This window comes from Aphelocoma coerulescens, chromosome 2, assembly GCF_041296385.1.
Source record: "Aphelocoma coerulescens isolate FSJ_1873_10779 chromosome 2, UR_Acoe_1.0, whole genome shotgun sequence".
NCBI lineage: Eukaryota > Metazoa > Chordata > Aves > Passeriformes > Corvidae > Aphelocoma > Aphelocoma coerulescens.
The window spans coordinates 76502291-76514836 of NC_091015.1; the positions used below are offsets into that span (position 1 = coordinate 76502291).

The following is a 12546-nucleotide window of genomic DNA, read 5'->3' on the forward strand; positions in this document are numbered from 1 at the left end:
CATATGCAGCAGTTTTAAGTAAGGACTACTGTTAATATCAACTAGGCTGTTACTTATAAAAGAATTTTATTACTCTTTGTGAACTCCTTTACAGGAATCCTTTCTCAAGACTAAGAATGTTATCAGGGTTCTTGTGAAATCTAAATTATCATCTGTGTTTCCCTTTATAAGTTGACTCACAGCAGGCAATTTTCTGTTGAAACGGTCATTTAGGAGACTTTTGGAACAGTCTAGCAGGGACAACCATCTTTCAAGACATGGATGAAACTAGTTTCACTGTTCCCTCAGAAGTTAAACTATAAAGCAAAAGCAGGGAACCATCTTTGCTCCTTGTTCTCCTCAGTATCATGTTCAAAAAGGTTAGGCTAAAACACAAAGACTCCCAGAAAGACTTATTTCTTTCAGAATAACCCTCCCTCCTCCAATTATTTTTTAAATAGTATACCAGACTCTCACAGTCCGTGTCAACAACTTGGTGCATGATAACCACATCAGGTTTCTCATGTGCTTAGGTCATTAGCTAGCAAGAACATTGTCAAGCTATTAGTTTTGAAATATCGTATTTTTAGATTGTTCTGGACTTGCTGGAAGTTTGATAGGAAATCTGTTCCTTCATTAAACTAATTTTTGTTTAACCCTCACATATGCATGCCACAGTCCAGATAGTTTATAGGCATTTAAGTTTAGCTTCTATATACAACACAAAGTGCTGGCTTATCTGATTTGCAATACATTTGTGTTTTTTCTCTGACTCAAAATTCAAGAAAACTCAGCTTCAAAATATCTGAGTTTTGTTGAAAAATCTGTAACTTCAAGCTTCACATTAAAGCCATATCTACTCATGTTTATCTATGATCTGTTGCACCCTCACACTGAGCTCCCCTTCTCCCCTTGTTTGCCTCTCAGTCGATGCATTCTTAAGCAGACAGGAGGTGACACATCAGCAATACAAAGCAGGACATTTCCTCAAAACTTCTGGTTTTCCCCCTCTGTAGCAGTGCTTTTCAATACCACAAAGCTGCAAAATCACAAATATCTCAGTTTCTAAGCAGGTCCTTCTCCCACTGACCCAGCATCCTTTAAAGTAACCTGGAAATACTTAATTGATTTCAGTGGACTCCAGAGCGGTGGAATTATCTGATCTTATCGTGTCTTCTTTTCATCTGACAACTATAATTACGTTTAGCAGAACTGTTACAGGTGTTTCTAGAGATTCAGCTGCCTTAGGGCAGAAACAATTCTGTTCTGCCAGTAAGGGCTACATATTTTTGTTCATCTGTAGTATAGGCCAGTTCTAACTAGTCTTACCCACTTATTTGATTATCCCAGTATATTTGCAGCACTGATTTATGTAACCTAATTACCCAGTTTATCAATACAGTCTACTTCAGATAATATATTTGAGGGCATCTCCTTCTCCTTTTTTAAAAAACTACACCTGAGTTGTCAACATATTTTTATGTCTGTTGATTCCTTCAGCCCTACCACAATCCCATGAAATGCAAAATCAGATTCTTTGTTTCAATTTACAGGTTAATTTGGATTTTTTTTGGCACCAGCACAAGCATACATGAATTCACACCATTGTGAGATTACCATTTGAATTCCTGAAAATTTCAAACTATTTTAACAAGTCTTTGAATTCCTGTCATTGCCTTCAGATTTGCCTCTCCTGATTCATAGTTCAATCTGATCATATAAATATGTCACAGAACTATGCTTTCCAAAGGTACCTCCCTGTGCAGAGCTGTGCAAAACTGAAGGTAGACATAAAGAGAAAAACAAAATCAGCTCATTCCTACAGCAAGGGAATCCCACTGTTGGAAAAGAAAACCAAAATCATATGGAACTATTAGTAATTGTAACAGTTTTGCATCAGGCCTTGATACTTCATAAAATTCTGCATGTATGATCCAACATGGCACCAAAGTTTTTCGTCTTGTTTGTACTGCCTTCAATACTGCCTGACTCTTCAGTAACACTAATTCTAAAGAAAGGAAAGAGTCAGCAGCACCACCGAGATGGACAACCAAAAATCAGGAGACACAGCATCTTTCTAGACCAACCTCATGCTGTCAGGTGAGTCACATGGCCAGATTCACATCAGGCAGTATCATGCTCTGTGAACAGCTCTCTTGTCACTGGTGGCCTTGGGTAGCACTCCAAACACAAAGAAGTCTTCTAATTCTATTTGTAACCCCTTTGGTTTTTGGTTTCTACAGTTGGAAAAATTAGATAACCTTACTTGTGGGGTTTAATTAATGGACAGTTTAAAAGGCACTGAAATATTCAGACAGACAGAAATCAGAAGTATAAGGTATTGCCAGAGATAAATACTTGCAAGGTGGCTTTGTTATTGTTCTGGCTACCTGCCCACAGAGCTTTGCATGCAATTTAATACCGCCAGGAGGAAAAATATTTGATTTTATAGATTTGCAGACTCCAGCTGATTAAAAAAACTTAAGTGGGGAGCAAAAAGAAAGATGAAGTACTTCATTGAACCAGTATTTAACACCCTGTCCAGATGCACTCTTCCAGTCCCCTCTAAAATGGGCTATCACGATGCTCAATAGTCTTAAGAACAGGGTAAAAGAGTCAGGTGAGGACAGGAGGTGTGCTCTCTCACTCAGAGGATGAACTTAGTCACTATGTCTGGGCTACAATGCCCTCTTTGATCTATTCTAAGAAATCTCCTTCTTCCAGGAGTGGAAAAATTTGCCATTTTAGTTGTGCAGAGCACAGATAGCTGATAGAAACTCGAACTGAGAGGGCCACACAGTACAACATCCTCTTGCCACCCTGGGTCTGGAAGCAGACTGGCCACATTTGCACGGGGCTGTGCCCAACAGGAGGAGCTCTGCCTTCTGCATTTCGTTCTCCTGCACTCACAGTTCAAGGATTAATTCAGGCTGAACTACATGAAAGTAATGTTCACCTGCCTGCGTGGAAGTGCCTTAGGTCAGGGGTTTTGCAAACAGATGTGCTCAATGCAGGTCAGGCTCCCTGTCCAAAGCCCTAATTAGAGGTGTAGATCACAATCGGTGTAAGGATGCCTAAGGCTGCACTGACCCTGAAAATGACCATCCTCCCACTCTTCCCTCAGGTCCTCCCCCAAAACAGCACTGACAAAGCTGTGCAGAGATTATTCTAGACTAGAATAATAAACGGAGCTGTCTGAAAACAAATACACCTGTAGGAAAGGAAACAAATGAGTAGTTGAAGTGGCAGCATTCTTAAAATATTTGTAGATGGAACTATACACAAGTATGTCCTAATTCCTTGCTTCGTGTGGCAGTAGTGGAAGAGAAAGAAGTAAAACAAACTTACTACTGCTAGGAAAGCTGGGATCTGACCCACAGTGGCAACGAATGCAATGCTAATACTCCCAGCTTACGCAGTGTTAGCTTTTGACTGACCCTGCTCTAAAAAGAATTCAAGTCCTGGTAAAATGATAAAGATCACCTCACAAACATTTTCATCACCTTATGCTTGCTTGGTAAGTATCAGAATCAGTACAGCAGAATTAGTGCATTAGGTAGCAGTTACCACAGAAAAGAGTAAACATGAGATAAATGCATAATGTGAACAAACTTCCCAAAGACATCAGAATTTAAATACGTTTTCTTGTCATATGCACTGAATAATGAACCCACTTTTAAACAATCTACAACTTAAGGAAAGCAACACAAAAATCAGAAAGAGTCTTACAAAAGGGAAGAGGGCCACAGCTAATCTAAGAAGGTATTTTCGACTGCTATTTTAGCTGTCCTTACTCTGACATCAGGAAAAAAAGGTTGACTGGTTTCAGAGAGCCATTAGCTGTCCTGTCCTTAGATAATCTTAAAGAGCTGAGAGGGCAGGAATTAATGTGTACAAATACAGCACACTTGAAAAATATTAACTAAAGCTGGGAATAAACTATTCTCTAATGGACATCTCAGACCTGATTAACAAAGAGAAAAACTGAAGCAGATACTTTCCAAGGGAAATGTATACAACAGAACTATTCCAGGCTTTTATTACTTGATCTTTAAAACTGGCCAAGAAGAGATTTAATTTTGTTTACTTAAACAACTTAGAAAAGAAAAATTTCCCAGTGCTCTACCCCTTTGTCAGATGGATTCCAGAGCAGAGGATTAGCTAACAGCTTGGTCTCACAGTGTGTACACACACGTACTACCTCACGTCTGAAAGAGGAACTTGGTCAGTTTGCAAAACGAGGAGAAATGCATGTTGGCCCAAGTTCTCTGTTTCTGTCAGCCTCTATGGTGAAGTGGCACAGTGGGTGAGGACATCAGGGTAAAGGTTTTAAGCATTGGTTTCCACTTCTCACTACAAAAGAAAATTAGCCTTTCTGTTTCTGCTTGTTCATGTAGGAGCAAACAAATACAGCTTCTGGAAAACCCATGACAGCACTTTAAGTACTAACAGCATCAGTATTACAAATGTGTTAGTAACTAAATCCTCATAACTAGGGGCTGAACCCCTGGGACAGCATGAACCCTGGCACGTAGCCTCCCAGACAGACGGTCTGTCTGGGGAGGAAGTTGGAGAGAGTGGCTGCAGCTTTCTTGCAGCCAGAGCTACCAGAGGACACCAGAGCTGCTCAGGATCCGGATGGTGCTGGCTGAGCAGAGCTGTGCCGCCAGGTTGTAGTGATTCAACACTGTCCACCGGCAGCTGCTTCTGCCAGAGCTTCCCCTGCCCAAGACTCACAGCTGCCCTCCCTTCACCCACCTTCCTTTCCAGTCTCTAGGGCACTATACTGGAAACCTGATTACTGCAAGGCTTGCTCAGGGAAAGGTGCACATGAAGGTGTGCCTTAAGGTTGCTGCTTGTCTTCCTTTTGGAAGGAATCCTCCCTGCAACTCCTCTCTCAGCTTCAGCTCTTCTGTTTCTGCATGTTCAGAGGCAACCTACTCTGTCCAGCAGCATCTGTAAGCACGCAGAGGATCTTAGAGCCTAGAGTAACTGTTCTTGCTTTAAAGTGAAGCTAAAGCATTTTGTAGTTGAAAAATTCCTAGGCTATTCCTAGAACTTTATAGTGGAAGGTGCTTTGATCATTGACTCTTTCCAGCTGCATTACTTGTACTTTGACCAATGCAAGTACAATCTGGTTTTTATGCCAGAGGTTTGCTGGTTGTATTAAATTTTGATTGTGCAGTTTTGAAAGGATTTCTAAGAAAAAATCTCTGCTAAATGAAGACATCACTGCAAAATTAGAACAACACTCACATGTCCAGACTGAGATCTCATTAGTGAATGGTGAACAGGCAAGACCAGATGCCTCACGGTGGTGAATTGCACCTAATGCCCTTTTGTAATGTGCCACAATGTGGCAAAAGCTAATCACATTCGGACTCAGTTTGCAAGAACAAAATGTTAGATAGATCTTAAAAGACCCAGAAAAGAGAGGAAGACAAAGGAAAACAGGCTGGTGTATGTTATGTTTTATCTTTCACCACAGACCTTATGGCTGCTACAAGATGCTGGGAGAAGGATTGTAGCCTCTGGTGCATGAGATGAACTTGGTTTGGTCAGGTAGTTGCAGGCATAGGATTTAGCAGAGCAGGTAATCCTTTTGGTTCTACCCTCCATGGAAGTATTTTTGCTAAACAGGAAGTTATATTGATGTTGGATCCAATGGTTTGCAATGTCAGCATTACCTCTGCTCACTCTGATCTTCATGGGGTGAACCATAAATACAATGAGAATCCAAAAGATTCCAAAAGAACGTGTGGTGGAAGGCCAGGTTCTGACACCCCAGTTACTTTACTCTGTTACAGGCTTCAGAATTGATAGTGATGCCATTTGTGAAAAACAAAATTGTCCAACAGAGCTTCCCCTTCCAAGGCATTAAATAGAAGATACTCATCCTCAGTGCTTAAACATTTGTTTCAATACAAATTTTCCATTCTAGGATGCTAATTGGAAAATCCCAACAACAAGAAAACCTAACGTAGCATCAGGGGGTGTTGTACAACCACCTGGGCAAGTAAGTTACAGTAGCTGTTCTTATTTACTGCCGAACAGGGCTGGATTTGGTCTTCTATTTCAGGTAGATGATATTAAATTTTACATAAACGTGTCAGCAGCTTTAAATGAATCCAGGTAAGGAATGCAAAGAGGTCAGCTTCAGGGAGGCATATTTGGAGAGTGTAGTCATATTCAGAATCAATTTTTACCAGACTTTTGCAATGAGGCATGATAATATAAAACTAAAGAGTAAAATTCCACACCAGAGTGAGTAGTCCAAAAACACACTGCTCTTATAGTGTTTCAAGTAAGTCAAAATTTAGATGGTCCATAAGTATTGCCTAAGCTTTAGGCAGGCTATCAACATAAGGCTGAAATGTCACCCTTGATGAAAACAGAAATAACAACCAAAAAAGCATATTTCTCTGATCACTCCATTTATCACACTGCTTTCTGTTGCTGCGCCTACTGGGTTTTACAATCAGTCAAGCTTTTTTCAATATGCTCAGGATCATGGAGGTCTCAGTGGCAAGTTTAAAAGTTGCCTTTGACATAACACCAGACGTGCATCAAGTGTGAGTGAGCTCTTTGCATAATTACCATCACAATTATTATCACCAATACATTGACCGTAGTCCAAAACGTGTCTTCATGTTACATACATAATAATACCAGAAGCTTAGCAAAAGCCTGTTAGTGACTATAACCTGCTGCTTTCAGTGTTTTGATGCCAATCCCCTGAATTTACTCCTGTTTCCTTTCTGGTTCTTATACTGTATCACTGGGCACAGCCGTTGGCTCCCTTTACTTCTAACCTCCATAACATTTAGCTGCAACTCATTTTGACTCCTCTGCTGACTCAACCATAGGCTGAACTGGAAGCAAAGCTCAAATTTCAAGGCATGGTATATAATATATATATATCTCACACACCATATATATATACTCTTTTTTTTAGCTGGAGGTGTATAGCAAGTCTGGAAACACACATACTTGTCTCTGTGCATCCTTTATTACTAGTTGTAAGGGAGAGATCCTCCATATGCCACTGTAGGCTTTGGCTGAAAGATAATTTTATTTTACTTTTTGGTTTAGTTAGTGAAGACAACAAGGGGATCGAGCTCATGAGAATCTCTTCGGGTAGAGTAACCAAACGTTGACAGACGTGAGTAATTCGGCACTGACTTCGCGGCCAGCATAGCAAATGACATTGGAGAATTAATGTTTCATTGCCCAAGAGCCCACTTATAAATGCAGCTGGAATTAACAACTGCCTGCTGTGATGCCCAGCAGTAGTGATGAAGGAGATGTTTGGTTTTCAAAGCAGTATTCTAGCTGGGAATGCTACGTTGCAAGTTCCATGGGAGCCAGCAGTTGAATCTGATTTCACAGACAAGAAACACGAGAGCCTAGAAACATTTGATCTACCGGATATTGCTGGCACTGCTTGCTGCTGCCTTCTAAGAACACAGACCTCTGTCACGTAGCTTTCCTCAGGGCACAAATCGCTTTCTGCCTCGTTCAGGAGGAGGAGGTTACTCTAATGAAAATGCAAGTATACCTTACATTATTCAGGAGGCAATGAAAGGCTTTGCATATCCTTTGGCAGTTATGTAAGATATGATCTGCAATCCTCCCCCACTCCCAATTTATACCTCAGAACAATTAGAATATTTATTAGCAAACAGGTGTTGGTGAATCAACGCAGTATCTGTGGCAAGGCATTGAAGTTGTAAAAGGCTAGTCTGTGCACAGAAGCTAGGAACTGAGGACAGGCAGGCAGGTTTTCTTCCTGCAGGGCAATGAAATTTTGGTGAATATTTGCATGTCTAAGCTTTCATTCACATCTGCAGCTTCTGCCTCCTGAAAAAAGTAAAAGAGAAGGGACAAACACGGTTCACAGAGATCTTATCAGGAAGGCAGGAAGCAGAGGTTTTAGATATCCCAATGTGCTTTTTCTCACTTCTGAAAATGTGGCAAGAAGGATCAGAATAGTGTTCTGGAAAGTAAAGTGATCTTTCAAAGATTAATAACCTATCTGTAAGCAGAAATCAAAGGTCCATGCTCTCCTAAGGGCTTCTACTCCAAGTTCCTAAAGCTACTTTCTGTTTCTTTGAATGGCCTAGTACTGCACTATCAGCTACTGGGTTTTTGTGTCTGTATCCAGAAAAAACACTCAGGTTCTTCAATACAGCATCTGCTGCTGCACTCGAGAGTGGTCAGTGGCCTTCCATGTGCCCTGGCAGGGGAAACTATCCAGCGTGCATCACCATAGATGGTTGCACTGATGGAGTGAGAGGCTGGCACATGGCAGCACAGACAGAGGGCCAAGAGATCAGGACTCCTTATTTGAGGCATGCTAATACAGAAAATGCTTCAGGTAACTGCATCCTAAAACTTTCACATTTGTAGGAAAGAAAAAGAAAAAAAAATCTCTTTTACATTTAAGGGGAAACTCTATGCTCAGATATCCAGACTCTTTTCTCTAGATTTCCCCTTCCTTCATCCCTGTTTCTGGAAAGCCCCCTCCATGCCACTGACTGTTAAGAACCTCTCATGTGTTGCTCAGCAGAAAAGTAGAAAAAGTGTTTTACAATTACTTCATTAACTGTTTTATTAAGCAGTAGTTCAGTTATGCTCAGTGCTGTACCAGCATAATTCCTGGGTGTTGAGGAGGCTATTGGGCATTTCAGCTTGTTTCTTTTACACAGTCATTGTTGCAGATCATCATACTCCTGGCAAACAATTATGGATTGTTTGTTCACTGCTTTAATCCAGATGAATTCAAAGGAGGCTGGAAGGCTGAAGAGGACTTCATTACATGTTCATGAGAAGAAGGCTCTTAAGTTTCCTGGTTTGTGTTCACCACCACTCCCTGCTTGTGACTAAGTCACTGTTAAAACACGAACAAAGTGCATATTGACACATTTACACCAGATAGAGAAGGCCTTGCTTCTGTCATATATATGTTTGTTCCAAGCACTGCCGTGCTGTGTGCCTCTTGTCAGTGCCTACACTGAACTGGATCTGCTTTGGAAACAGGATTTAACCTTAGTGCAACTCATGGTGTCTGGTCCAGAGGAGGAATCTAAGGAAGTACCTCTAAAATATCCACTCAAAAAATAAGCTATATGGAGGATAAAGCAAAAGAACATCAAATGACTGTGTTTAGTTTTCCTAGTCATTGCTTCTGATTGATAGGTATTTATAGCTGCAGTTTTCAACTATATCTTAGGTTGATGCGAAAAGGAATACCCTTTGCTATCCTAAGGAATCGCTAGAAGACATAAATCATATTTAAAACTGCATCACACATTTTTAGTCTAGGCCACCAACACCTGCCACTTTTTATATTAAAAGAGGCAAAAGAACCTAACTAAGCTGACCATAAACCATTGGTGGGGGTGAGAGGGAGGAATTATTACACAGAGCTGAGAGGGAGGGGGTGTTAAACCAGCCTACATCTGTGATTTCCATCATGGACAGTGTCACTCAACACTTACAGGGAAAAGAAACCAGAGATGTAACCAGGCCACCATGAAGTTTGAAGAACTCCAGAATGCAGAAGGCTGGCCCAGAAAAGCCTTCTCTGTCCTTACACCCTGTTTTTACTCTTGCCATCAAAGTACAAATGTGCACCCAAAAGCACCCACATAGAAGAGATTGGTGAAAGAGATGGGGCTAATAGGAAACAATGCAAATAAATACAAAGCCCACTTGATGGTGGAGGTAGCACTTCGCATCAATTCTTCTCAGGAGAGGGGAAAATGACAAGCCTAACCCTCCCTCAGACACTTATTTTCAGTGTCCTTTGCACTCAGCTATGTTCTTAAAAGTCCTGTGCATATTGTTTGGCTGGCAAATGCTAGCCTGGAAAAGCATTAGCTCTCACCTTTCTTATAGCAGCCTAAAGTCCTTTCTGCTGCACTATCCTTAGTAAAACACAGGAGAATTAGAGTCATCATTCTTGGCATCCCGAGACTGTTACTGATGTCAAGTGCCCCCTACGTCGTGGTTATAAATTCGCTACTCTATTACCTTTTTTTTGCTAGTTTGTTGTCCAGACTCCATTGTGACATTGTGTTCTTTCAAATGAGCCCTGCTAGGAGATTTTGAACAGAGAAGTAAGGAGATTTTGATCAGAGATTTTGATCAGAGAAATTTTCAGACTGCAAAGAGTAAGTAAGAGGTTGATGCACAGCACAGCTGACTCTTGTCGAAGCTTAAAGCAATCTGCCAAATGAAGGCTACAGAGAAGTGGAAGACTAGTTTTGGCTAACCCAACTCTACTCTTGCCCCATTCTGCTGCAGTGTGTGTCATACTTGATTGTGGTCTATCCCTGCTCTTTCTACTGGCAGCTGATGCCTCTCACCACGAAGTGAGAAAGGAGATTATTTCTGAAAAGTGTATCGCAAAGATTAATTAACCCTGATTTGCAGATGTCAGTGCATTACCCGAGATCTTCTCCTGCATTATTTAAGCAATAAGGATGGTGGGGGTTTATGCTGGCTCTGAGAAACTGGATTTTTTTTTTTTTTTTTAAATTACCTGCTAATCATGAGAGGTTTCAATCCAGCCAGAAGGCTTGGTTCAAGCATTACCTGTTGCGTGTGAGGCTGTGCATGTAGGCATGACAGTTTGCACCAACAGAACCCAGCTCCACAAGGAGCCACTTCAGAAGATCACAGCTTTGAAGTGCAAAGCCTCAGCCAAGGCCACTTCTGCAAATTCTGTACCCCTCAATTTCAGAACTGGCAGAAAATGTTCTTCCCCCTTTATAGGCAGCGACTGTTTTTACACATTGTACCACTTAACATCTAAAAATGACTCGACTAGACTGTCTTTGAATTTTGGAACTCTACCGCCTTAGAATTACATAATACATGCTGATATTGGGTAACACTGTAATCCAGCACTCACAATTTTTTTAAGTAATCAGAAATATATAGGTAATCTTATGAAACTTTTCAGATATATGCCAACATAGCGAGGAAATTATCTAGCTTTCTGGGAAGTCTGCTTTTTATGGCAGTCTTTCAGACTCCTTTCACCACTCTTAGTGACTTACTCTATTCCTAACACTGCTACTTTTTTCTTTCTTTCCTCTACCCCCAATTCCAGTTGCTGAAATCAAAAAGTTATGTCATAAACACTGCAGGCATTCCCCTTTCCTAACTCCCTTCAAGGCAGAATGTAAAGACCTTGCACCCCAAAACATGCTGAAACACTCAGATTTAACAGGTGAAACTTCTCCCAGAGGCTCAACATTTTCATGGTGAAGAGTCTCCATTTTAACCTAGTGTGACTGCTGCAAAGAAATCTTTTATGGCAGGATTTTCCTGGGGCTTCCTTTTCTCAGGGGAGGAAAGAGCCCATTCAATTAAAAAAAAAAAAAAAGATACAAAATCCAAATACTTTCCCAAAGCAGCTCATAGAGCATGGATACCCATCTGTTACCTCATGATTCAGGTTTATCCCCCACTGGACCAAAGATGAATTCTCCTTCAAATGCACAGGAATTTCTCCTGTAAGCTGAGGTGTCTTCTGCAGCATCAAATGCTGAATACACAGGAGCATTATCAGAAGAACAACAATCAAGAAATCAGTGTCTTGGGAAACACAGTGACAAGAATGACCTCCCAGCTGACATTATTGAATGTGTACAATATAAGCATTCTCAAACCACTGGGAGCCATCCAAAATTGCTTTGCTAACAGAAAGTTTCATCAACCCTTACACACTTTCCCCCCATATTTAAGAACTTCTGTCAATTGTAGTAGCTCATGAATTTTGTTGGAATTAAAGCCAGGGGCTTGCTCTTTTAAGGCACTTTACCTAAGGCATGGCAGCCTTAGGGCATCATCAGACACTATACCTCCAAGAGGAAAGACTCCAGGGGTTGGGTAGCTCTAACCAACACCAACAGCACAAAAAGGGTCAAATCCTAGCACTGCTGTTCCCTTTGAGGGGAAAGCACAGAGCATGCTCCTGTTTCCCAGTCAAGGCAATTGTTTGCCACCCTCAAGGACGCTCTCCCCCTGCCTGTAACATGGCACAATCTGACAGGAAAACACACACTCTGTCCTCACAGAAGGCAGCACCCCAGTGCAGGAATTGTAACCAGCTCCCTTTGCAGAGCCATCTTCTGTTCTGCTGAGGTGACTGAGGAGAGCAATTTGATCTGGAAAGTGTCCTACTTACTTTGAAGGCAAGGGAGAGGATTTTTTTAAATTATTACGATTTTCTTTCTTCAGTCATGATTTACAAGTCATTAAAAATTACCTTGATTTGAAGCAGGAATTTTTCCAATGTCTTTGATTTCCTGCCTCAAAAGCCTGCTCTGTTCCTTCAGGCTTACACGTAGCCTCAGAGGGCCTTCTGTTTCCAGTAGGGTTGACGTTGGCTGAGCACATGAAAAGCAGCCTTGATGGTGGGTGGCTTTATGCTGTGAAGTGTGACACCAGCCTCCACCTTTCCCTGGCACCCACACCTGCTCCATAAAATTCACATCATGCTCCTAAAAATGAGTTCAGAAAAACCTTTGATACAAGTTCATCGAGGTCTTACTC

The 12546-nt window shown here is 41.2% G+C and overlaps 1 long non-coding RNA gene across 2 annotated transcripts in view; it reads right to left on the reverse strand.

Annotated features, from left to right (window-relative positions):
• Nucleotides 1-8145: 8145 nt before the first annotated feature.
• The window catches only part of LOC138106830 (uncharacterized), a 41620-nt gene continuing 37219 nt past the window's right edge, over nucleotides 8146-12546 (reverse strand). The window contains exons 8-11 of one of the 2 annotated variants that reach the window (XR_011149144.1): nucleotides 12260-12494; nucleotides 11435-11536; nucleotides 10015-10075; nucleotides 8146-8869 (exon numbers count right to left, since the gene is read on the reverse strand). This is a non-coding gene — a long non-coding RNA (uncharacterized lncRNA). The remainder of the gene's footprint in view (nucleotides 8870-10014; nucleotides 10076-11434; nucleotides 11537-12259; nucleotides 12495-12546) is intronic. The other variant, XR_011149145.1, reaches the window with a different exon arrangement.